Source organism: Pelodiscus sinensis, chromosome 1 (assembly GCF_052426305.1).
Source record: "Pelodiscus sinensis isolate ZL-2025 chromosome 1, ASM5242630v1, whole genome shotgun sequence".
Taxonomy (NCBI): Eukaryota; Metazoa; Chordata; order Testudines; family Trionychidae; genus Pelodiscus; species Pelodiscus sinensis.
In genome coordinates, this window is record NC_143052.1 from 348,762,656 (window position 1) to 348,785,077 (window position 22,422).

At 60.8% G+C, this 22,422-nt stretch overlaps 1 protein-coding gene across 2 annotated transcripts in view; it reads right to left on the reverse strand.

Moving 5' to 3' along the window:
- RHOG (ras homolog family member G) overlaps positions 1 to 19,151 on the reverse strand; it is a 36,644-nt gene extending 17,493 nt beyond the window's left edge. The window contains exon 1 of one of the 2 annotated variants that reach the window (XM_075919688.2): positions 18,843 to 19,151. The gene's annotated coding sequence lies outside the window, so the exon portion shown is untranslated. Of the gene's footprint in view, positions 1 to 9,935; positions 12,848 to 18,842 lie in introns of those variants that run through there. The other variant, XM_075919689.2, reaches the window with a different exon arrangement.
- Positions 19,152 to 22,422: the final 3,271 nt, after the last annotated feature.

The following is a 22,422-nucleotide window of genomic DNA, read 5'->3' on the forward strand; positions in this document are numbered from 1 at the left end:
CGCCCGGGCTGCTTCCCCTGCTCCAGGTGGGGAATGGGGAACTGAGACGGGGGGCAGCCCACTGGGAGCCTGTGGGCAGGGAGCTGCCCTCTGCTACCCACACTGCCCCCTTAATCCGGAGGACGTGCTCCTGGAGGGGAGCATGGACATGCACCATCACAGGGATGGCTGCATGTGGCTGTGAGTCGATCTAATACACGTTGGTGGGTTTAGTGTGATAGACCCTAAGTACCATCCCTGACAGGTGTCTGTCCAGCCTGCTCTTAAATATCTCCAGAGATGGAGATTCCACAACCTCCCTGGGCAATTTATTCCAGTATTTAACCACCCTGACAAGTAGGAAGTTTTTCCTAATGTCCAACCTAAACCTCCCTTGCTGCAGTTTAAGCCCCTTGCTTCTTGTCCTGTCCTTAGACGCTAACAAGAACAATTCTTCTCTCTTCTCCTTGTAACACCCCTCTCTGCGCTTTGCGGGATGCCCCCGGAGCCACTGAGGACCAGGAGTTGAAGGGGAGGGAAAGACCCGGGGCAAGTAGGAAGTGGCGGGCCTGCTTCCTACGCTGGGACCCACGGGACGGTGCTGGGCAGGTCTGTGGCTTCGTGTGCACCGCAGTCAGCTCCCCTCACTGGGGCTGTTCCACTGACTCCGATGGGGGTCGCTTTGCATGGGAGCGGCCAGAAGGCTACCCAGGAGCTGGCTGGTGCGTGCCTGTCGGAAGTCCCAGAACTGGGAAGGCGCGGCAGGTGCCGAGTGCTGCGTAACGTGCAACCCGCCGCCTTTCACCAACGCCCGGGCGATTTGCATGACACGGATTTGCATAACACTAGCGATTTGCATCGTGACTTTCCCCTGCCTCACCTTCGCTATCCCGCCCCCCCCCCCCCCCCCCGCAAAGGTCTGTCCCACAGTCCCTCGAGGTATCCTGCTGCCAGTCGCCGCTCCCCCGCAGGCAGCCTGAACCCAGCAGCAACCTGGTGGGCGTTGCTCACACCTGGCCTGTGCCTCGTTCCTCCGGGCCACCTGCTTGGCCTTGCTGTATCCCTAGCAAGGCAGCCTTGTGTGTCCGTGCTTAGTGTCTTGCGTGGACTTCCTCTCTCTCGGGATAAAACTCCCCCCGCTTCCCCCCCACAAGTCCCCCTTAGGTGTGGGACAGCCGTGGCTGTCTCTAGGACGGTGCCAGACCTGGGGCAACTCCCCTCCCTCCAGTGGCCCTACCTGGCCTCTGTTGCACCGCCCCCCCTTCCCCCAAGCCGCTTCTCACCCCTGCTCTGCCCTCTTGCCCCATGCCCCGCACCACTCAAGCGGGCAGGCACAGGGTGACAGCAGGTGCCAGAATCTGGGATGGGCCAGCAACCTGCTCCGTCCCGCCACCCCACCCTCCCAGCCTTCTGCCCTTAGCTTCTCTGCGGTGGGGGGAGCAGGGGGGAGCTGAGCGCGGCAGGCGGGAGAACGCAGCAGGGCAGAGTGGAGCAGGCTGCCGGGTGCGCCAGCTCCAGCCAGCTGGGGTGGGCATGGGGAGACAGCCCCTACTTCCACCCCATGGCAGGCCCGTCCAGAGAATAGCTGAGGTGCCACCGTGGGGCCCCCCAAAATGCAGGGCCTGGGGCGGCCGCCCTGAACCATCCTATGGATGTGAGGCTGCAGCCAGCAGTGCCTCCATTGCACAAGGGGGGGGAGAGGAGATGGCTGGCTCAGCATGAGCCCCCAGCCTGGGAACGGTCGCGAAAAGGCGAGAGGGATTTCAAATCCCTGATCACTGGTAGAACTCCCCGGACGTCCCCACCGGAGCAGCCCTAGCGCTCTGGCAGCACAAGCGCCCCAGGTACTCTCCTGCTAAGCAAATATCCGTCTTGACACACTATGGCTGCTTCCCGGGGCTGGGGGAATTGGTCTGTTTGGTGCCTGTACAGCCCCCCTGCTCAGTAACGTCCCAGCATCTCCCCGTTGTTGGCAAGCGGAAATAAAACCAACCCTCCCTCCTCCTTCGCAGCCTGTGGGAGAAACAGCTGGGGGGGAGGGGCCGACAGATGTGAGACACAAGGGCCTGCTGTGGGAGAGATAAATTCAACAGAGGCATTTCAGACCCTCTTGTTCCACACCCAAAGGTTTCTATCGCCTGAGCTAAAGGAGAGTCTGGTAGCAGTGGCGGGGCCAGGACACAGCTGTGCCGCCCTATTTCCATCCAGCAGAGGGCAGCGGTGCACACTCACAAGCAAAGTTCACAACAGTCCTGTTCCCTGTGTGACGGAGCTGGGGGGAAGTGACTTGCCCAAGGCCATCCTGTGAGTCAGTGTCAGAGCTGGGATCAGAACCGAGGAGGAGACATTCCCTGACCGGTCCTCTCACTACATCAACAGCACCCGGGATTCCAGCCCTGGGCCGGGAGCAGCGAGGGCTTGGAGCGGCTCCTTCAGCCCCATTGCGTCCAGAGCGCCAGGCCTCGCCTCGGGCAGAGAAGGGGACGCTCTCTCCCACGACACGGCACATCCCAACCCAGAGGAGCGTTCCCCAGGCTCCTGCCCAGTCGGCTCAGCTCCTCTCACCCAGGAGGCCTTATGAGGCCAATGGCACAAGGTAGGGAGGGCTGGGTTCTGTCCTGCCCAGCCCCTGGCAGCCCGGACTGGGGGGGTGCTGGCAATGCAGGGCCAGAGGAGCAAGCAGCTGGCTGGCCGGGAGCAGCTGGCCCTCCCGCAAATGGAATCCAAGCCCAGCCGAGTGAAACCCGGTTCCAGCCCAGCTCCCTGCCCAACGCTCACTTCCTCTGCAGGTGACGCTCGGGGGCACGGTGCCCCCCCCCATGGAATGTGGGCGGAGCTGGGGGCACTCCCATGGGGGTGGGGGATTAATGCCACGGAATGGAAGGGCCAGCTGACCTGCCCACGGTCAGAACAAGCTGATCTCTGGGGGAAGAGGAGGCCTTGGCCAGGAGACAAGGCTTCTAAAGCGGAGCCAGCCAGGGGGGAGGAGTGTCCGCTGGCGGGAACAGATCCCCTCTGGAAGGGACTAGCAGGCTAGAAGTAACTAATGCAGCCAGGGTTAAGGGAGATAAGGGAGGCAGGTGCCGTCCCTGACACCCCCCCATGAACCAACTAAGCAGAGCAAAACACCCCTTTGTCTGGGAAGCTTGTCAATCGGGGCGGGGAACCGTTTTTGGGCCGGGGGGCTGCTGACCCACAGAAAAAAAAATCAGTCGGGGGCTGCACACAAGTGAGAAGCAAAAAACCCCTCACCGAGGTGGCCCCCGAACGAGAAAGACCCTCCCACATTCCCCTGCACACTGGAGCCGAGGGGGGCCCAGGCTAGTAGATTCGGTGAGCTCCAGCCCCACGGAGGGACAGCGGGGGAGCTGGAGCGCCAGCTAAGGGGGGGCCCCGAGCCTCAGGGGGCAGATCCAACCCCCCAGCCTGAGGTTCCCCACCCCTGCTATGAATCCTTCTGAAGGTCACTGTGCTGTTGGCTGCCGTGCTGGAATATTCATCGGAGGGATACGTAAGGGGAGGAATGGGACCAGATCAGGAGTTTAAGGGCACAAGGAAAATCCCCCCGGGCAGGAATCGGAGCTGAACGGAGCAGGCCCCAGGAGCCTTTGCAATGCTGAGGGCGAAGGTGTCAGTGCTGCGATTCTGCAAAACCAGGTGCCGCCGGCCCCTCCACCATCCAGTACACGCCTGGGAAGTGAAAACTCTTCCCCAGAGCATCCGTCCCAAGTGCTACCCAGGCCGTGGGGCAGGCAGAGCTGCAGGGGCCAGAAGCTGGCCCGGGGACACCCCTGCCGTGCAGCTGTGACCGGGCCAAAGCCGGTTCCACGGCGCGAGCGGGCTCATGCGGAGGGACTGGGAGCCCGGTTCGAACCGATTCCAGCGGCTGTAGGAGTCGTGCCACTTGGGGTGCGGAGAGCCAGAGAACTGCACCCAAAGGGGCTCCGGGCCCCACGGGAGAGCTGCGAGCAACCCCAGTCACCCTGCACCTTCCCCTCCCAGCTGCAATACCAGCCGGCTTCCTGTGGAAACCAACCGTTTGGGTTCCTCTCTGCGCCGCCCCCTCCTGCTTCCAGAATGCCCCGCCGGCCACTTGCTGCCCTGCCACGGAGGGAGACAGCTGATCTGGAGGGGGTGCTGGGCCAGACTTGGCCAGAGACCCTCCTCTGATCAGCGGGCGGCTGCAGGAGCCCTGAGGGAAGCAGTGGGAGCGAGGGGGGGGGGGGGGAGAGAGGGGAAAGAGGACGGATAATATGACCTGCGGGAGAGGGGGGCTGTGAGTCACTGTGAAAATGTGCAAACTGCAGCTGCTTCCCACCGTGCCTCAGTTTCCCCACCTAGAGCGGTGCCCATCCCCGTGGTATCGGAGCTGTGCTGAGCACCACTGCCTTGTCCGCGGGCAGACGGTGGACTCCCCGCCCGCCTGCTGTGAGGGCAGGAGGCCCGTGTTGCTGTCACGGTTTTACAGAGCGGGAGCGGAGGCCCGGAAGAGATTCAGGGCCTGTTCCAAAGCGACACAGACCCCCACGGACTGCACGGGCTCCAGATCCGGCCAGTCGCGCCGGGCCCCAAAGGGGAGCGAGCTGGTGCCCGGATTGAAGCTGGGATTCGATATCCCCTCCCCCCAGCGCGGCGGTGGTGTGGTCCTGGTGAGACACGGCACCGGAGAGATTACACAACTACTTCCTGGAGACTACAGCTCCCTGGCGGGGCCCGGGGCCCGGCTACCTGCTCAGCTGGCAGCGGGGCCCTGGCAGGCTCCTTCCCGCCGTTCCCTCCTGCCCAGAGCCCCCCACTCGGCCACCACCAAACGCCTTCCAGGCAGCGGCCACGGGGCCACCGCCCATTGCGTGTCCCAGGGCGGCTCTTCCTCCTGGGGACACGTGTATTCAAATCGTGGCTCCGCTCCAGAGGCCTGGAGGGGCTGCTGCCGACCGATCAAAGCCCAGGCAGGGAGCCGGAGGCCCAGCCGGCCGTTCTAGGGCGCAGGGGCTTCTCGAAGGCTGCCCAGGTTGGCAGCTCTGCCGGTCCCCGGCCACCCTGCCTGCAAGGCGCTTTCCCTGGCACCGCCCATCTGGCAGGCCCTAGTGCCCAATCACGGACAGGAGCCGGGGCGCTGGGCTGCTCAGAGAGCCCAGTGTGGACGTGGTCTCCCGGAGCCAGAGATAAACCAGCGCTTCCTGGTGGGAGCTGCTTTGGGGCTGCGAAAACCTCGTCCTCCTGCCAGAGCCACCAGCCTTGGCGTGCCACGGGAACAGAGCTGGGTACCCCCCCACACTGCCACCCAGCCTCCCATCGGGCAGGAGAGTCCTGCCCACCATCCACACACAGGGCAAGGCTGAGAACGGTCCCTGTGCTGCAAGGCACCATCTGTGCTAAGGATAAGCCCCCGCACCTCCGGGCCTGGCAGCATGGCCCCCCCAAAAGGGCACCCCCCCGGCACCTCTGGGTTCCCTGGCACCTCCAGGCCTGGAAGTGCGACCCCCCAGCAGTGCACCCCCCCGGCACCTCTGGGCCCCCTAGCATCTCCAGGCCTGGAAGCGCGGCCTCCCAGCACTGCACCCCCCAGCATCTCTGGGCTCCCTGGTACCAGCATGGCCCCCTCCCCCAGCAGTGCACCCCCCCAGCATCTCTGGGCCCCCTGGCACCAGCACGCCCCCCCCCCAGCAGTGTACCCCTCCAGCACCTCTGAGCCCCCTGGCACCTCCAGGGTTTCTGCATAAGTTCTGAATGCAAAACCACAACTGTTCTGGAGTACCCCCCGGCCAGGCCCCCTCTCCCTGCCCCCCGCCCAGCGCCTCCACTGCAGGAAGAAGTGAGCACAGAGATGCACCCGGCCTGTATGAGAATGGAGGGTTCTGTTCTCCCTGCCTGACCCTGGAAAGAGCAACAGGGCAGATTCCACTGCCCTTTCCCAAGGCCCGGCCTGGGCCCGTTCACGCCTGAGCCTGGCAAAGAAACGCGGGCGCCTGGATGCTCTAAGACGTACTCGAACCTCCCTGCAGCCCTGCTGGCTTCTGTCGGTCGGATCCCCCGCCCCAGGCCGCGGGGCTGGAAAAGTCCCCCTAAGCCATCGCGGCCACGCCCCTTCTGCAGGGCCCGGGAACGATCCCGGCGCAGGGACGTTCTCCGGCGCTCACCCCAACCCAGCTCCGAATGCCTCTCGCCTCCAGGCGTCCATCCCGTCCCCTGGAGGCCAAACCGCAGCTGAGATCCCAGAGCCAGGCAGCCTCTGTTCCACTCGGCCTCCGCCCATTCCCTCGGCTCCTCCTGCCCCTGGCTCAGGACGGATCCCCCCGGGGGTGCAGAGCGACTTCCATGGGGCTGCTGTGCTGTCCCTGGCAGGGGCTGGGACCGGACACAGAGCCAGTGGACACAGCTTCCACAGCACGCCCGGCGGGACTGCACCTTCCTGACCCTGGCGGCGGGCCCTTTACTGCTGCCCTGAAGCCGAGCCCGTCCAGCTAGCGGAGGGCGGGCGCATCTCAGCATGAGGCGGTGAGGGCCACTCAGGATGGGACCCTCAAGAATTCACTCATCTTTTCAACCTGACGGCCGCCGTTTCCTCTTCCACCCGCCTCCCTCTCTTCTCGGCACCAGGATCCCACCTGGCACGCCTCAGCCCGGAGCCCAGGCCAACAGTGACCGGCTAACCAGCAGGAGCATCGCCGGCGTGACGGGCAGCGGAGAGACCCACGGGTGCTCCGAAATCGAGAGCCTGCTGTACAGCAGCCCAGAGAATGGTCCGGCGCAGAGGGCACCAGCCTGGGATTGGGGAGACCTGCCACTGACTTCATGAATGTCCCTGGGTAAGTCACGTAACTGAGCTGTGCCTCAGTTTCCCTTCCGGACAAGCCCCACCTCTGGGATGGAGCGAGGCTAAACACAGCACAGATTGCGAGTCTCCTCTGCTGCCAGGCCGGGGTCAGCGAAATCCCTGCGCTCTGCACGTCCTGAGGGAAATTTCTCCACTTCGGGTGATGCCTCGCACGCCAGACTAGTCATGTGCTGATGATGCAGCAGGATCCAGGGGCTGGGGGAGGGGGGATGACGGGGCCGAGTCCAGTCCCCTGGGCCCATGCAGAAGAGATTGGTCTCTGTGAGCCGGGGGGAGCGGGAGGGTCCCTGGGACGACTGTCTCCGGAATGCGGTGCTCCGTGCTGCTCAGGAAGGAGTCAGGCGGGAGCTGCAATCCATTTGCAACATTCACATGATCAAATTAGGACGGAGTACGGCTGGAGAATGGTTCTCTCCCTACAAAAGCCGTTTCCCCTCTCCTGTTAGTCACACCCCCTGTCAGCGGCTGGGAGGGAGCCATCTCCGCCCTGACGAATTGGCCTCATTAACGCTGGTCCGACACTCCATAAGTAACTCCCCGCTCTTGCTACACTCGCGCCTCGCTGTGTCCCTGCCTCTGTCACCCCCACTCCGACACATCTGACGAAGTGGGTTTTACCCACGGACGCTCGTGCCCTAATACAGATGTTAGTCTGTAAGGGGCCACCGGACGCCTGGCTGTTTCCTCAGAGGGCGGCCTGGAGGAGGACAGCAGGGAGGGGCTACACGCTACGGGGCGTTAGGGGGCAGTGTGACGAGTCTGGGCAGGGGCGATACGCCAGGGCTGCACTGCCCACGGTATTGAGCTTGGCTTCTTGAGGTGCGGGAGAGCGACCAGCCCCCACAGCCTATGGGGCTGCGTCCTACAGGAGCACCACGGCCCCGCTCCTCTGCCTCGCGCCAGCCCAGCCTGCCAGGGAGCAAGGCGGCCTAGGGGTGCGGGGATGGAGCCCGCTGGAGACGGACCCAGGGGTGGGGGGATCTGCAGCTGCCTGCTCCCTGCAGCCTTTAGAAAGATCCTTCCTGTCACAGCCCCTGGAAGGGGCGGGGGGGGGGGGGGGACAAGCGCCCCTGAGCCTGACGCAAACGACATCCGCAGGCCTGAGCTAGTGACAGGAAGGAAACAAACCTCGCCCCAGGAACCCAGCGCCCCTCCCCACGCGCCCGCTGGCGGCTGAAATACCAGCCTGCCGCTGCCCTCCTGTGCACCCCGCCCCACACACTGCCCCCTCAGCCCTCCTGTGCACCCCGCCCCACACACTGCCCCCTCAGCCCTCCTGTGCACCCCGCCCCACACACTGCCCCCTCAGCCCTCCTGTGCACCCCGCCCCACACACTGCCCCCCTCAGCCCTCCTGTGCACCCCGCCCCACACACTGCCCCCTCAGCCCTCCTGTGCACCCCGCCCCACACACTGCCCCCCTCAGCCCTCCTGTGCACCCCGCCCCACACACTGCCCCCTCAGCCCTCCTGTGCACCCCGCCCCACACACTGCCCCCTCAGCCCTCCTGTGCACCCCGCCCCACACACTGCCCCCTCAGCCCTCCTGTGCACCCCGCCCCACACACTGCCCCCCTCAGCCCTCCTGTGCACCCCGCCCCACACACTGCCCCCTCAGCCCTCCTGTGCACCCCGCCCCACACACTGCCCCCCTCAGCCCTCCTGTGCACCCCGCCGCACACACTGCCCCCCTCAGCCCTCCTGTGCACCCCGCCCCACACACTGCCCCCCTCAGCCCTCCTGTGCACCCCGCCCCATCCACTGCCCCCCTCAGCCCTCCTGTGCACCCCGCCCCACACACTGCCCCCCTCAGCCCTCCTGTGCACCCCGCCCCACACACTGCCCCCTCAGCCCCTCCTGTGCACCCCGCCCCACACACTGCCCCCCTCAGCCCTCCTGTGCACCCCGCCCCACACACTGCCCCCTCAGCCCTCCTGTGCACCCCGCCGCACACACTGCCCCCTCAGCCCTCCTGTGCACCCCGCCGCACACACTGCCCCCTCAGCCCTCCTGTGCACCCCGCCCCACCCACCCCCCAGCCCTGCCCCCTCAGCCCTCCTGTGCACCCCGCCCCACACACTGCCCCCCTCAGCCCTCCTGTGCACCCCGCTCCACACACTGCCCCCCCCCCCTCAGCCCTCCTGTGCACCCCGCCCCACACACTGCCCCCCTCAGCCCTCCTGTGCACCCCGCCCCACACACTGCCCCCCTCCCCCCTGCCCCCCCCCCTCAGCCCCCCTCCTGCACCCCGCCCCCACACTGCCCCCTCCCCTCAGCCCTCCTGTGCATGCCCACCCACACACACTGCTCCCCAAAGCCCTCCTGTACACCCCACAAACTATCCCACATCCCCACCCCACATACTGTCTCTCACACACAGTTCTCCTGTACACCCACAGTGTCACACCACCCTCCTGTGCACCCCCACAGTTCTCCTGTATACCCCCCATTTTCCCACACCCTGCGCACACTGCCCACCAGTACACTCCATACACTGTCCCCTCAGCCCTGCTGTACACCCCCCCACGCTCCCACACCTGCAGCCCGCACAGCCCTCCTGTACACCCCCCCACGCTCCCACACCTGCAGCCCGCACAGCCCTCCTGTACACCCCCCCACACTCCCCACCTGCTCCTGCTCCCACACCTGCAGCCCGCACAGCCCTCCTGTACACCCACACAAAGCCTCAGACTCCCACATTCTGCCCACCCCCACCCCACACACTGCCCACACATCGCCCCCTGCCCTTCTGTACACAGCCTGCCCGCCCGCCCCACCACAGTCTCCCCTCCCAGAGTACGATCCCAGAAGCCCAGCAGACATACACACCCCAGCCCCACCCTGGCCACAACCCCTGGCGCTGCCCCCTCCCCTGTTGCCCCACCCCGGTTACCCCAATCCCCCAGGTCCATCCCGGCCCTCGCCCACTGCCAGGCCCAGAGGAGCCCACTCCGCTGCCCACTCCACCCCATGGGGCAGCAGGATTGCATGGGGGGGAGGGTAATACCACCCCCCCAGGCACCTCCCTCTGCCCAGCAATGATCCGCATCCGATTCTGCCTCAGCAAGGGGAAGCTGGGGCCAGGCGTCCTCGGCCGCCGGGCGGGTGATTCATACCGACCTCTCCCTCCAGAGGAAGGGAAAACGACTCATCTCGCACTCAGCAGAAAAGGGAAGCAAAACCCTCGCTCAGCTTGTCAGACGCCCAAGCGGCCCCCAGCCCCTGCCGAGAACTCCACCGGGGCGAGGGAGTTTCCACACAGAGGTGCCAGCTACAAAGTGCTGCGGCCTCGCCAACGGAGCCTGGTGCCTTCCTGAACGGGGCCTGCCTCACTACGCCCCCCTGGCCAGAGTCCTTCCATTAACCCCTGCAAGAGCAGTGCCCCGGCCTTGGCAGAGGCCTGGGGTGGTCAGCCCCAGGTGCCTGCCCTCATAACTCGGGTGTCCGGGGACTCCGCCCGCACCCCCTGGGCGAACAGGGACAACTCGGCTTTGCTTAGCAGCTCTGCCAGGGGCCCAGCTCTTGGCTTTTCCAAAGGGCAGTGCCAATCGGCCAGAGCTGCCTGCCGCCACCGCGGGAGGAGGGGGCAGCTTGGCTCTCTCCGCCGGGGCTGTAGGAAATGCCCGTCCTGCTCTGGCATCTTGCTGTTCCCAGCGGGGCCCGGGGCCCGTAGCGCTAGGTGCTGAGCAGGCCTGGGAGGAGAGGGGGGAGCAGGAACTCAACTACACGCCCCTCCTCCCTCTCTGCAGGCAGCAAAGTTCCTGCGCCCACAGGAAGCCGCTTGTCTCTCCAAGGGCAGGGCTGGGGAAGGGGTCTGGCCGCGAGGACGGCTAGAGGTTTTGGGAGGAAGTGTGGGCTAGTGGCTAGTGCAGAGGGTGGGGAGGCGGGACTTTTAGGTTCTCTTCTGCCCTAAAAGGAACATAGGACTTGCCGTGCCACCCTATGAGGGCCATCCCCTCTCCAACCTGCCTGCCACGGGCGAGCTCATGGAAAGAGTAGGAACCGCCCCGTTCCACCAACAGGCGACGTCAGGCAGCCTCCTGGATGCCTCGCCATGGGGTAGAGCACCGAGGGATCTAGGGGCACGAAAAGGTGACCATCCTGCGGCTATTAGAGATGTGAACGGGTAACTAGTTACCTGGTACCTGGAAGCAGACGCCCTGCATGGGGCCAGAATCCACCCCCCCACCTGCCTGCTCCCCCAGGCTGGAATGGCCCCCCTTTAGTCGGTTAATGGTAGTGTTTAACACTGCATGCAACCGGTTAACCAATGAAAGGAGATTTGACATTCCCTGTGGCTAGGACACAGGTCAGGTCTCCACGGCCCCGCCCTGCAGTAGCTCTTGTCCTTCCTCCCCAGCTGTGCTCAGGGAGCTGAAGTGCTGCTGGCTGGAAAAGGGAAGGACTGCCCAAGAGAGGTGGCCGCCGTTTTCCGTCGAAGGCCTGCAGACCCTTCACCGTCACTAAGCCAGGGGGCCTCAGGCTCCAAAAACGCCCCCCAGGAAACCCTGCCCCTTCCTCCTGGACCACAGGTCACCTCCCGGCTCGGTGACGGTAACGGAAACGGGGCCACATTGCAGCTGCCCACCTTCATCGTGGCTCAAGCCTGCACGTCAGACCCAGGCTCGGGTCCCTCCCACACGGCTTCGGAGGCCAGGGTCAGGCCGTGGCCCTCACGTCAAGCATTCGCTCGAGCTGCCCAGCTCCACCCACGACTGAATTGGGAGCTGCGATCCCGCACGGCCGCCGGGCTCCTCTGGGACAAGGAAGAGATCCCGACGGGCCCAAGCGCTGGGGTCGAACAGTCTCAGGCCAGGGCGTCTGCCCGGGCAGCAGCTGTGCAGAGGAACTCAGAAGAACCCAGACTGAGTGTCTTCAGGAGACCCTGCCCAACCGTCTTCCTCCGTGGCAAAGCCCCTCTGTCAACAGCCGCCAGGCTGAGCCCCGAGGCCTGCCCACCACGCCCAAACCCCTGGCCAAGCGGCACTCAACTGCCCAGAAAGGGGGACACACCAGCACCACCAGGACACCCACTAGGGATCTGGATACCGCCACTGCCTCGAAGGGGGAGGTGAAAAAGGACCCGCAGAGCGACGCGTCTCTCCCAGGCCTCCTGCTTCTGAGACATTCCAAGAACGCCTTGGGACTTGTGGTGTCGTCGGCCGGGGGCTCCCCAAATGCCACCTTCACCCTCCCAGCCCCCATCTGACAGGCCACCTGCAGCCCACGGAGAGTTCCACGCTGGGAAAGGTGCCCTCGTGGCTTAGAACACCTAGGCTCTTGACTAATTTCTTCACTTCGCTCTAACCAGCGGCTCCCGTCTGTTACCTTTCCTCCATAGCTAGCATGCCTGCCCTAGACCCACCGCTCTTCCCAGCAATCTACCGTTAGCCTCCGGGACCTCTACATCCCCTTATGTCCCTGGTACCGCAGGCTACTCCTGCCACCGGCCAGAAGCCCCCGTAGAGGTCTCCTGAGCTCCGTACACACGGACCCACGAGCCATGCCTCTGAAGTGTTCGGGTCACCATGTCCCCGAATATTTCTGATCAAATCCACCATCTCTGCAGCCCTCCTGCCTCCCAGCTCCACACGCCATCATGGGGGTCTTCTGTGCTTTGATCACGTCACAGAATCAGATGGCAACTTCTGCAGCACTGAGTCCTCAAGTTCACCTGGACTCCAAACAACTCCTGGACAACTGGACGTCTTTCTAAAAGAGCCACGCTCCCTCCCCTGCAAAGTCGGGATGTCACTGGGTAGATGACGACACAACGAACTGATAAATCTAGGCTTGCTGGTTAATCTTGTCGACTACACGCATTTCCACCCCCCACACACTTGCTGCCTCAGTATCAGAGGCAGCAAGGTGGGGAATGGTAGCCAGCGCCTGTGAGGATCTGGCTTAAAAGCCAGCTCCCCATAAGCATCGGATCCACCTGCCCCTACTGCCCCCCCCCCCCCACTGCTGCCTCTGATAGAGAGGCAGCAGCGTGGAGGGTGAGGGGGCAGGCTGGAGCTAATACATGTGGAGAGCAGGCTTTCAAGCCAGCTGCCTGCGCATGCCAGCTCCACAACCCACCTGCCCCCCCCCCCCTGCTGCCTCCTACAGAGGTGCGAGGGGGGCAGGCAGACACCAGTGCTGGGGGGAGCCAGCTTAAAAGCCGGTTCCCCTCAGCACCAGCTCCTCAGTGCCACCTGCTTCCCCCCTCCCGTGCTGTCTCTATCCGAGGGAGGGTCCGAGCTCCCCACAAAGCAGCCTCTGTCCATGGGGAGGGAACCGGTTTTTAAACCGCCTCCCACCCCGTGCTGCTGCCTCTGATGCAGAGGCCCTGGGGACTATCAAATAGTCATGCAACCGCTAAGTTTTCATGCGGTCACATGATTATTCAACGACACTATATCTAACATCCCTAGCGCACAGCAGGAATGAAGGGAGCGTGTCATACGCAGGAAGTCAGACTCGCTGATCAGAATGTTTCCTTCTGGCCTTAAAAATCTACAGATCTGCGAACTAACATCCCATCTGCCCTCAGCTGTGTCTTTGCTCTCGGGTCTTGTATAGTGCCTATCACTGTAGTTATCCAACGAGCATGAGGGAAATATTCTTTGTGTTCAAAAGAGACAAGGGGTGAGCTAAAAAAGTAGCACAAGGCAAAGGATTCAGCTTAGAGAAAGGCGAGACAAACTTTGGTAAGGCTAGAATTAATCTAAAAAAAGAAAGTGACACAGCCAGCGTTCAAAATTAAGCAAAGGGAGAAAGAAACTGAAAAGGCCGAGGAAGAAAAAGTTAAAGAAGTGGGTTTTGCCCATGAAAGCTCATGTTATATCTGTATGTATTTTGTTAGTTTAAGGTGCCACAGGACGACTCACGTTTAAAAGTTGTTTTTAAAGTTACAGACTAGCACAGCTACCCCTCTGAGACTAAAAAAGAAAGATGAGGCTTAAAAATAAGACAATAGAAAGATGGCTGAGCTTGAATGTCATGAAAGAGACACAAAGTCAAGGGTATAAACCCCCGCAAAATTCTAGTGTTAATGATGCACAAAGCAGGAAATTGTATGTGTGTACACAAAGAGAAATAAAGGCAACTGGAAATGTTTCAAACATTAAGTCATTATTTTAAGATTAATAGGCCCAGTCCTGCAAATAGTTATCCACAGGCTTAAGGTTACTAACACATGTAGTCACATGGGAATTACGTGTTTCAAGTTAAGCATGATCTTCAGTGTTGACAGAATCTGTGTCTTTACAGGCCGGGATCCTGACCCCAACGCTAGACACTCTGCCTGTGTAAAGACGGTAGGGGGAAAAGTTCCCTTCCTCACCCTGGGGACTGGGAGGTGTGATTCATTCGGGTTTGTCAGCTCCTTTGCTGCAAGGTGGGACAGTCATTCCATGCACCAGCCCTGCTGAGAAGAGAAGCTGCTGCTACTAATTCTGAGATTTGCTGGTGAGCGCACCCGGCTTTGAACGCAGAGAGCAGCCTGGGGGTGTGAAGGGCTTGTTTGCTAATAAAGGCCGGGCAGACATCGAAACTCCTCTACTTATGACACTGGCTCCTGGCTGCCTGAGGAGGGAAGGGAGAGGGCCCCAGTGCCCCCCCCCCCCCAAAGCGATGAAATAATCATAAACCGTACAATAACAAGGAGAACCCAGGGGAAGCCTCATTCCACAGCACTGCACAGACACTTGGCTAGGGAGCGATTTCCTTAACAACCAAACAGTCAGGGCAACAAACAGCCCTGCTCCAAAGGGGGATTGCACTGGGGTTTGTAACACATGATCACGTTTGGGGGGGACGGGCAGGTCTCACTTTTTCCTTTAGCTGCCTCCACCTTATTCCAGGCTCCCTCGGAGTAAGACGACCGGAAACTGCTGACTCCAGAAATCCAGGAAGGGATCATCGCTGAATTACCCTGTTCGGTACGCTCTAGCATAGGCCACTGTCAGAGGCCATCGGGCCAGGTGGATCATGGACTCCCATCTGTTCCCTCCTGCCTGCAACCAGCACTCCTCCCATTCACCCACACCCCTCCGCTCTCCCCCATCCCACCTGATCCCCAGTGGCATGGTCAAAAGGCAGTTACACCACCACATCCTCAGGAATTGGGCCGGTTCTTCTGCAGCATCAACATCTTAAAATGCATTGTGCAAATGTAACCCATACTCCTAGTGTGGTTCACTGTCCCATGCAGTGGCACCTAGACTACAGCAACAGATAACAACAAGAGCCCTCTACAGCTTAGACTGAGAGGCAACTGGCTTTTAGCTCAAAGGATAGAGAGTTCTATACTAAGCTCTGGCGGTCCCAAGTTCAAATCTGCCCGGTTTAGTGTGTCTGGAAAAAATACACATTAGGCCTTAATTGCTAGAAAAAAAATAAACCACGGGCCTTAAAAACACCAGGATGCAATAGTGTTATGCATACCAACAGATACACCACCATTCTCAGCTGTACAGAATAAGAACTTCTAAACTGCATGTCCTGTGCCCTCTACTGCAAACGGTTAACGGAGATTCTCCTTTAGTTAACAAGGCAGGGGACTATGCTTTGGAAGCAGGAGATCCTGAGGTCTATCCATGCTGGTGTGTCACAAAGTTCGAAGCAGCCATGCCAAATAGCACAGTGCCAACCATGACATAGGAATGGCTCTGGCTTTGTTACACTATTTGAAAGGCTGTTTCTCATTCTAAGGGGTTCTGTGCTCTCTAGGCAGGGCTGTCTCCCCCACAGCATCCTGATGAGCTCAGCTCTCTGGCTTCCTCCTCCCTGACTTAATCTCACCACCACTGGTAGCCCAGGCCACTGGTGATATCAGCCGGGGGAATTCAGCCCTGCCCTGCGGTGCATCCACTTAGGCATAATCTGGGAACTGTCTCTGGTCAAACTCCCATATGAAGAGAGATTAAAAAGATGGGGACTTTTCAATTTAGAAAAGAGGAGACTAAGGGGGGATACGATAGAGGGCTATAAAATCATGACTGGTGTAGAAAAAGTGAATAAGGAAATGTTATTTACTTATTCCCACAATATAAGAACTAGAGGTCACCAAATGAAATTACTAGGCTGCAGGTTTAAAACTAAGTAAAGCAAGTTTTTCTCACTCAGTGCACAACTTGGGGAACTCCTTGCCAGAGGATGCAGTGAAGGCTAGGACTTTAACAGAGTTCAAAAAAGAACTAGATAGATTCCTGTAGGATTGCCAAATGGTTTCAACAAAAACACTGGACACACTTGACATTACATCACAATCGACATCACATCTTAGTTCGAAAATACCAGATATTTCTGTTTTCTCGTTTATATTTTCTCAATTTGTTTCCCAAACAAAGCTCAAATACTGGACAGTCCGGTTCAAAACCAGACACCGGGCAACCCTAGATTTGTGGAGGTTAGGTCCATCAATAGCAATTGGCCAGGATGGGTAGGAATGGTGTCCCTAGCCTCTGTGTGTCTGTGAATGGGTGACAGGAGAGGGATCATGTGAGGATTACCTCACTCTGGGGCATCTGGTATTGACCTCTGTCGGCAGACAGGATACCAGGCTAGATGGACTTTTGGTCTGACCCTGTATGACCGTTCTTATGTTTGCTCACAGCCCCATCCATCCTAGCACAGGCTGGAGTCACTGCTGTCTGAGGCTTGATACCCCTAATAAAATGGGAGGCTGCAAACATTCACTCTGTGCCTTTTAGTCACACACCAAAGGATCTGGCCTAATGAAAAGGCAGCAGTGCCTGGAGTCTTGCCGTGGGACTGTGAGGGCACAGGCATGCGCGGGAGGGTGGGCAAAGACACAGCGTCATCGGTTCCCGCCCCACGAGGCAAGTTAGCCCGACCTCCTGGATAGCACCGGCCAGCGAACATCCCCGCCCTAATTCATGCCTCGAGCGGATCTCTTCGAAAATGCAGAACAAAATCCACTCCCAGCCCCGGGAGGGACTCTTCCCTTCTCCTCTCCCACTCTGAGCAGAAAGCAGGCTGTAATCCAGACGGGCACACCCCCGCCCCCGAGACAATGAGACACCAAAGAGGAGCCCCGCAGCTTTCCGATGAAACAGAACACGCTCTGCTGTGGCCGTTTCCCGCGCGTGACCTGCTGCCGGGCCCATGAGCTTGGCATGGAATGGCCCGTCCTCGTTGAGCTTGGCATGGAACGGCTGGCCCCCACTGAGCCTGGCACAGGGCAGCTCGGCCAAGCCTGGCCCAGAATGGCTCAGTGCGGTCCGATGCGGAACCCAGTGCTGGGCTCCGTTTGGCCTGGCCCAGAACGAGTCGGCCCAGCTCCGACTGGCCTAGGAACACTAATAACAACAGCGGATGCGAGGGAAACTCCTACTTGTCCTGGGTCAGAGCCAAGCCTCGCTCAGAGGAGGGCTGGGGAAAAGGAGCAGAGGGCTGGGGAGGGAGGGGAGTGCCAGGCTGTGGGGGAGGGCACAGGGCAGGCTGCGTTCTCAGGACAGACCTTCCCGCCCAGAAAAAACAAAGCCAGCCTGCCTGCCCTGGCTGCATCCACCCGGCCCCCCTGGAGGAGGCAGAGGCACAGCTGGGAGCACCCCAAGTTGACGGCTTCACCATTTTCCTCCAGGAGCTGCAGCGATTCAGAGGCGGCTCGGCTCAGCTTCGCTCATTCTTGCCTGGCACAGCCCAGCCCAGCCTCCCTCTCAGTTCACAGGCCTCCCAGCAGCTCGTCAGATGCAGGTGTCTTTGGTGAAAACCCGCCCTCCTCCATAACGGTCACACCAGCCCCACAGCCCCACCCCTCCTCCTGCCCCCCCCAGCTCTCGCCTGCCCCTGCTTTTCTGAAGCCTGAAGGGTCCTGGCCCCCTTTCTACCCAACGTGCACCACACTGTGCAGTGGCACCCACCCCACTCTGGGGGAGCCCCCAGAGGCGACTGACACAGCGGCACCCCCCCCCCCATCCAGGGACCCCCGCAGAGGCGCCCGGCACAGATACACCCCCATGATCCGGGGACCCACCCAGAGGCACTTGGCACAGTTACACCCCCCTGATTCGGGGACCTCCACAGAGGTGCCCGGCACAGATACATCCCCCTGATCTGGGGACCCCCCAGAGGCACCCGGCACAGCTGCACCCCCCGATCCGGGGAACCCCAGAGGCACCCGGCACAGCTGCACCCCCCGATGCGGGGACCCCCAGAGGCGCCCGGCACAGCTGCACCCCCCCGATGCAGGGACCCCCAGAGGCACCCGGCACAGCTGCACCCCCCGATCCGGGGACCCCCAGGGGCGCCCGGCACAGCTGCACCCCCATATCCGGGGACCCCCAGAGGCTCCCGGCACAGCCGCACCCTTCCTATGCGGGGACCCCCAGGGGCGCCCGGCACAGTTGCACCCCCCGATGCGGGGACCCCCTAGAGGCGCCCGGCACAGCTGCACCCCCCCCGATGCGGGGACCCCCAGGGGCGCCAGGCACAGCCGCACCCCCCGATGCGGGGACCCCCAGAGGCACCCGGCACAGCTGCACCCCCCAGATGCGGGGACCCCCAGAGGCGCCCGGCACAGCTGCACCCCCCCCCCCGATGCGGGGACCCCCTAGAGGCGCCCGGCACAGCTGCACCCCCCCCATGCGGGGACCCCCAGAGGCGTTCGGCACAGCTGCACCCCCCGATGCGGGGACCCCCCAGGGGCGCCCGGCACAGCTGCACCTCCAGATGCGGGGACTCCCTAGAGGCGCCCGGCACAGCTGCACCCCCCCCCCCGATGCGGGGACCCCCAGAGGCGCCCGGCACAGCTGCACCCCCCGATGCGGGGACCCCCTAGAGGCGCCCGGCACAGCTGCACCCCCCAATGCGGGGACCCCCAGAGGCGCCCGGCACAGCTGCACCCCCCCCCCCGATGCGGGGACCCCCAGAGGCGCCCGGCACAGCTGCACCCCCCGATGCGGGGACCCCCTAGAGGCGCCCGGCACAGCTGCGGGTGCAGCGACCGCCGGGCTAAGGGGGCGCGCCCGGCCCCTCTCTCCCGAGGGCCGGGGGGCGCTGCGGGCCGGCAGGACTCACCGTGGCTCATAGCTCAGGGCGGCGGGGGTGCGCCGGGCCCCGGGCGTCTCTCGGCTGCGGCTGCTGCTCGCTGCGGGGCAGAAGGAAGTGAGTGAGGCCAGAGGAAGTCTGCAGAGCAAGGCAACAGCGAGCGTGAACAAGGAAGTTTCTGCTCCCCGGAGCTACCTTCCCCTCCTCTCGCCCTGAGCCTCTGCAGAGAGCAACTTTCCTCCAGTCCTCCCGCTGGGTGCGCGCCATGGCCCGGCCCAGCCCCCAGCCCTGCCCCACACTCAGCCTGGGCAGCTGGGGCCACACCCACACAGAGGGACCCCCAGTCTCCAGGGGGCTATGCCCTGGGATGTGCCAGCCAGAGGGGCTCTCCGACCCGCAGCGGGACCTGGGGAGGTCACACCCAGGGGAAGGAAGCGCCCAGACACGGATGGGTGTGGAGACGGGCGTAAGGCGGCCAGCTGGGCAGCCAGCTTGTGTTTGTGACCTGGTCTCAACAAGTACGGTGTTATGGTGGGATAACACGATGCCGTGACATCCCCAGGGAGCCAACGGGGCATCCGTCAAAGCCTCGAGAGGTGCCAGTGGTGGCATCTCACTGCCCCGCATGGCTCTTGTCTGCCCCCGCTTCGGCCCAAGTTTCTCTGCCTGTCTCTCTAGTCTCTCAGCCCACTCTGCCTGGCTTAGGCCCCTTCTCCAGCCTTCCTTCCTGAGCGGCTCCCTAACACTTTTCAAACAGAGTCTGAGGAGCCCTTTGGAAATCGCCTGACACCGTCTGCCCAGGTTCAACACCACGGCCTTCGAAGCACCGAGGCACATGGCGGAGGGTGTCACTCACTGGGCAGGAGGAGAGGGTGGGGGACAGGCATGTGGCCTGAGGTCAGGAGAGCTGGCAAGCTGTGCGCAGAGCTTGGAGAAAGGGTTACCAACCCCCCAGCAGAGGGGCGGCGTCACGTGCGGTGTCCGGATGTTATTATATAAATGCTCAGCTCTCCTGTGGCAGACACACCCCTGCACCATGCTCCTCAGCTGCAGCCTTGCAAACAGCTGTCAGCTCGGGGCCAAATTCATCCTGGGAGTAACTCCAGTTGCCCAGGTTTCTTTACACCCAACAGGCCTCCCCAGCAAAGGGAGGCTGCTGCCACCCAGAGGCCAGAGGGTGCCATACCACAGGGAATGTGGAGTGATGTACAAGGCTCAAAGAGCTGTAGAGGGCTGTGGGTTGGGAGGCGGGGGTGTGGATGGGACTTTACTGTGCTGTAACTTTCTCACTCAAGGGGTGTAAAAAAATCTCCCCCGGTCCCAAGCGCAGCAAGTTACAGTGCTGTAAAGCACCAGTGTGAACAGCTGCCCGCTCCCAGCACTGTTCGCAATTCCCCTCGTGGAGGTGGTTTACCTAAAAGCGGCAGGAGATCTCTCTCCCAGTCCTGGTGCTGTGATACCCCTGTTCTGGGGAAGAAGTCTGTTGCTGTCGTCGTGGACCTGGAATTGTGGTCTAGGGCCACAGCAGTGAACAGACTGCCAGGAAGCTTTCGAGGACAGATATATTCTCATCCTCAAAGTGTTGGCCAACACTGTTGTAGGAGATGGGCTATCCAAATGTAAAAACGGTAGCTACTGGCTCACTTTTCATGCCTGTGCATGTCTCAAACCAGTGTAGACTGGAGAAGGCATTTCTCAAGCTTTGTTGTGGTGCAAACTTTCTGCTCTTTCATGGCAACGGATGTTGCTATTGCATTGCAACAGTATTGTGCCAAAATAAGAGTAGCGGGATGAACAGAAACTTATTCTGAGTGAGTTGTAATGTTTAGATCGTGGACATCAGAACCAGTTGTGCGTCAGGCACAGATTTTGCTTGGCCTCCTCGGTCAGATGAGCCATCAACTGTGTTTTCATTTGACACACATCCCTTTGAATACTTTTGACTTTTTGGGACTCAGGAAGTGCTTCTTCCTTACATGTTTTTCAGATGCACGCCAGGGTCCTGGCTGAAGGCAAAGAACACATCACGTCCTTCTTCGTGTGCTTGGAGAGCCGGAGAGTGTTGAAAGGATGTGGAATTGCAGTTCAGTGCTGATGTCACCCCCCCGTTCTAGTTTTGCTGGACAGAGCTTGGTGAGGTCTGCTAATTTGAATGAAGACATGGCTCCAAGTCTTTGAGTTTTGTCTCCGCAATGCTATCAGATCAGCAAAGGCAATCCCGTGCAACATCTTATCTTGTCTTATGTTGCTTTGCTCAGTTCTCTTCTCCCTGTCATTGTAGAAGAGAGATACCACACTGCTTGCCTGACACTTTGCTCTTTCAGTCTGGTTGCTGTCCTCCTTACGGGGGACAGGCAACAGAGCAATGTGGGATGGAAACCGTCACCCCGTGTGGCTGAGCCGGGGCAGCAGAACGGCTCAACGCTGGTCCCACCAAATGGGGCTGGGGAATCCCGAGAGGTGAGGTCTGGCACATAAACCGGCGGCGCCGCACCCGGTGTTGCCGGGTGACCACACGCCAGCCCAGCTGACAGAGCTGACGCGCTTGGGGCTGACCGGGGGTGTGTGGCCGGGCAGCGTGGTATGTCCCCTGTGGGCCGTGGGAGGGGTGACGTGAGCGGGATGCCAAAGGGCGAACCGGGGCAGAGGCCGGGAGAATAAAATGGAGGCTAGAGGAGACACAAGGGAAGGACAAAGACGTGGGGGGAGAGGAGGAGAATAGACAGAGAAAGGAAGAAGGAGTTGAAGAGAGATTAGGACAGGAAAGGTCCAGGGTGCGAGAGACCGCGGACTTGAAATGAGGCTTACAGGATCTGCCGACCAAGGATTCTGGGGTCGGCAGATCCCCGTCTAGACTGCTGCGCTGTGCCGACAATCAGCTGATTGGCACAGCGCTGTGGCTATTTTGATTTAAATGAAGCCGTGATGATTTAAATCGCAGCTTAATTTCCCTTTGTCGAGTAAACTAATCTACATGGCTCCGTTGACGGAGCCATGTAGTTTAGACGTACCCTCAAGGACCAGACTAATGAGTCCTTTCACAGGCCTATTAAACTGCTGGAGTTTGACAGCCACCTCTAACACGATAAACTTAAAAAACAACAAATAGTCTGGCAGCATTTTAAAGACACACAAAACCTGCAGATGGTATCATGAGCTTTCGTGGGCACAGGCCACTTCTTCAGATGACCGGAGTGTTGGATGTCCAGAACTAAAATAAATAGAGGAGGGGGGGGGGAAGGAAAACAATGGGAAGGGGGGAAGAAGAGGTAGTGGGCATAAAAATATCAAGGGGAAAGCTGAGCTGGAATGTAACAGGAAAAACATATGGGCTACGTCTAGACTGGCATGATTTTCCGCAAATGCTTTTAACGGAAAAGTTTTCCGTTAAAAGCATTTGCACAAAAGAGCATCTAGATTGACACGGATGCTTTTCCGCAAAAGCACTTTTTGCGGAAAAGCGTCCGTGCCAACCTAGACGCACTTTTCCGCAAAAAAGCCCCGATTGCCATTTTCGCGATCGGGGCTTTTTTGCGCAAAACAAATCTGAGCTGTCTACACTGGCCCTTTTGCGCAAAAGCTTTGCGCAAAAGGACTTTTGCCTGAACAG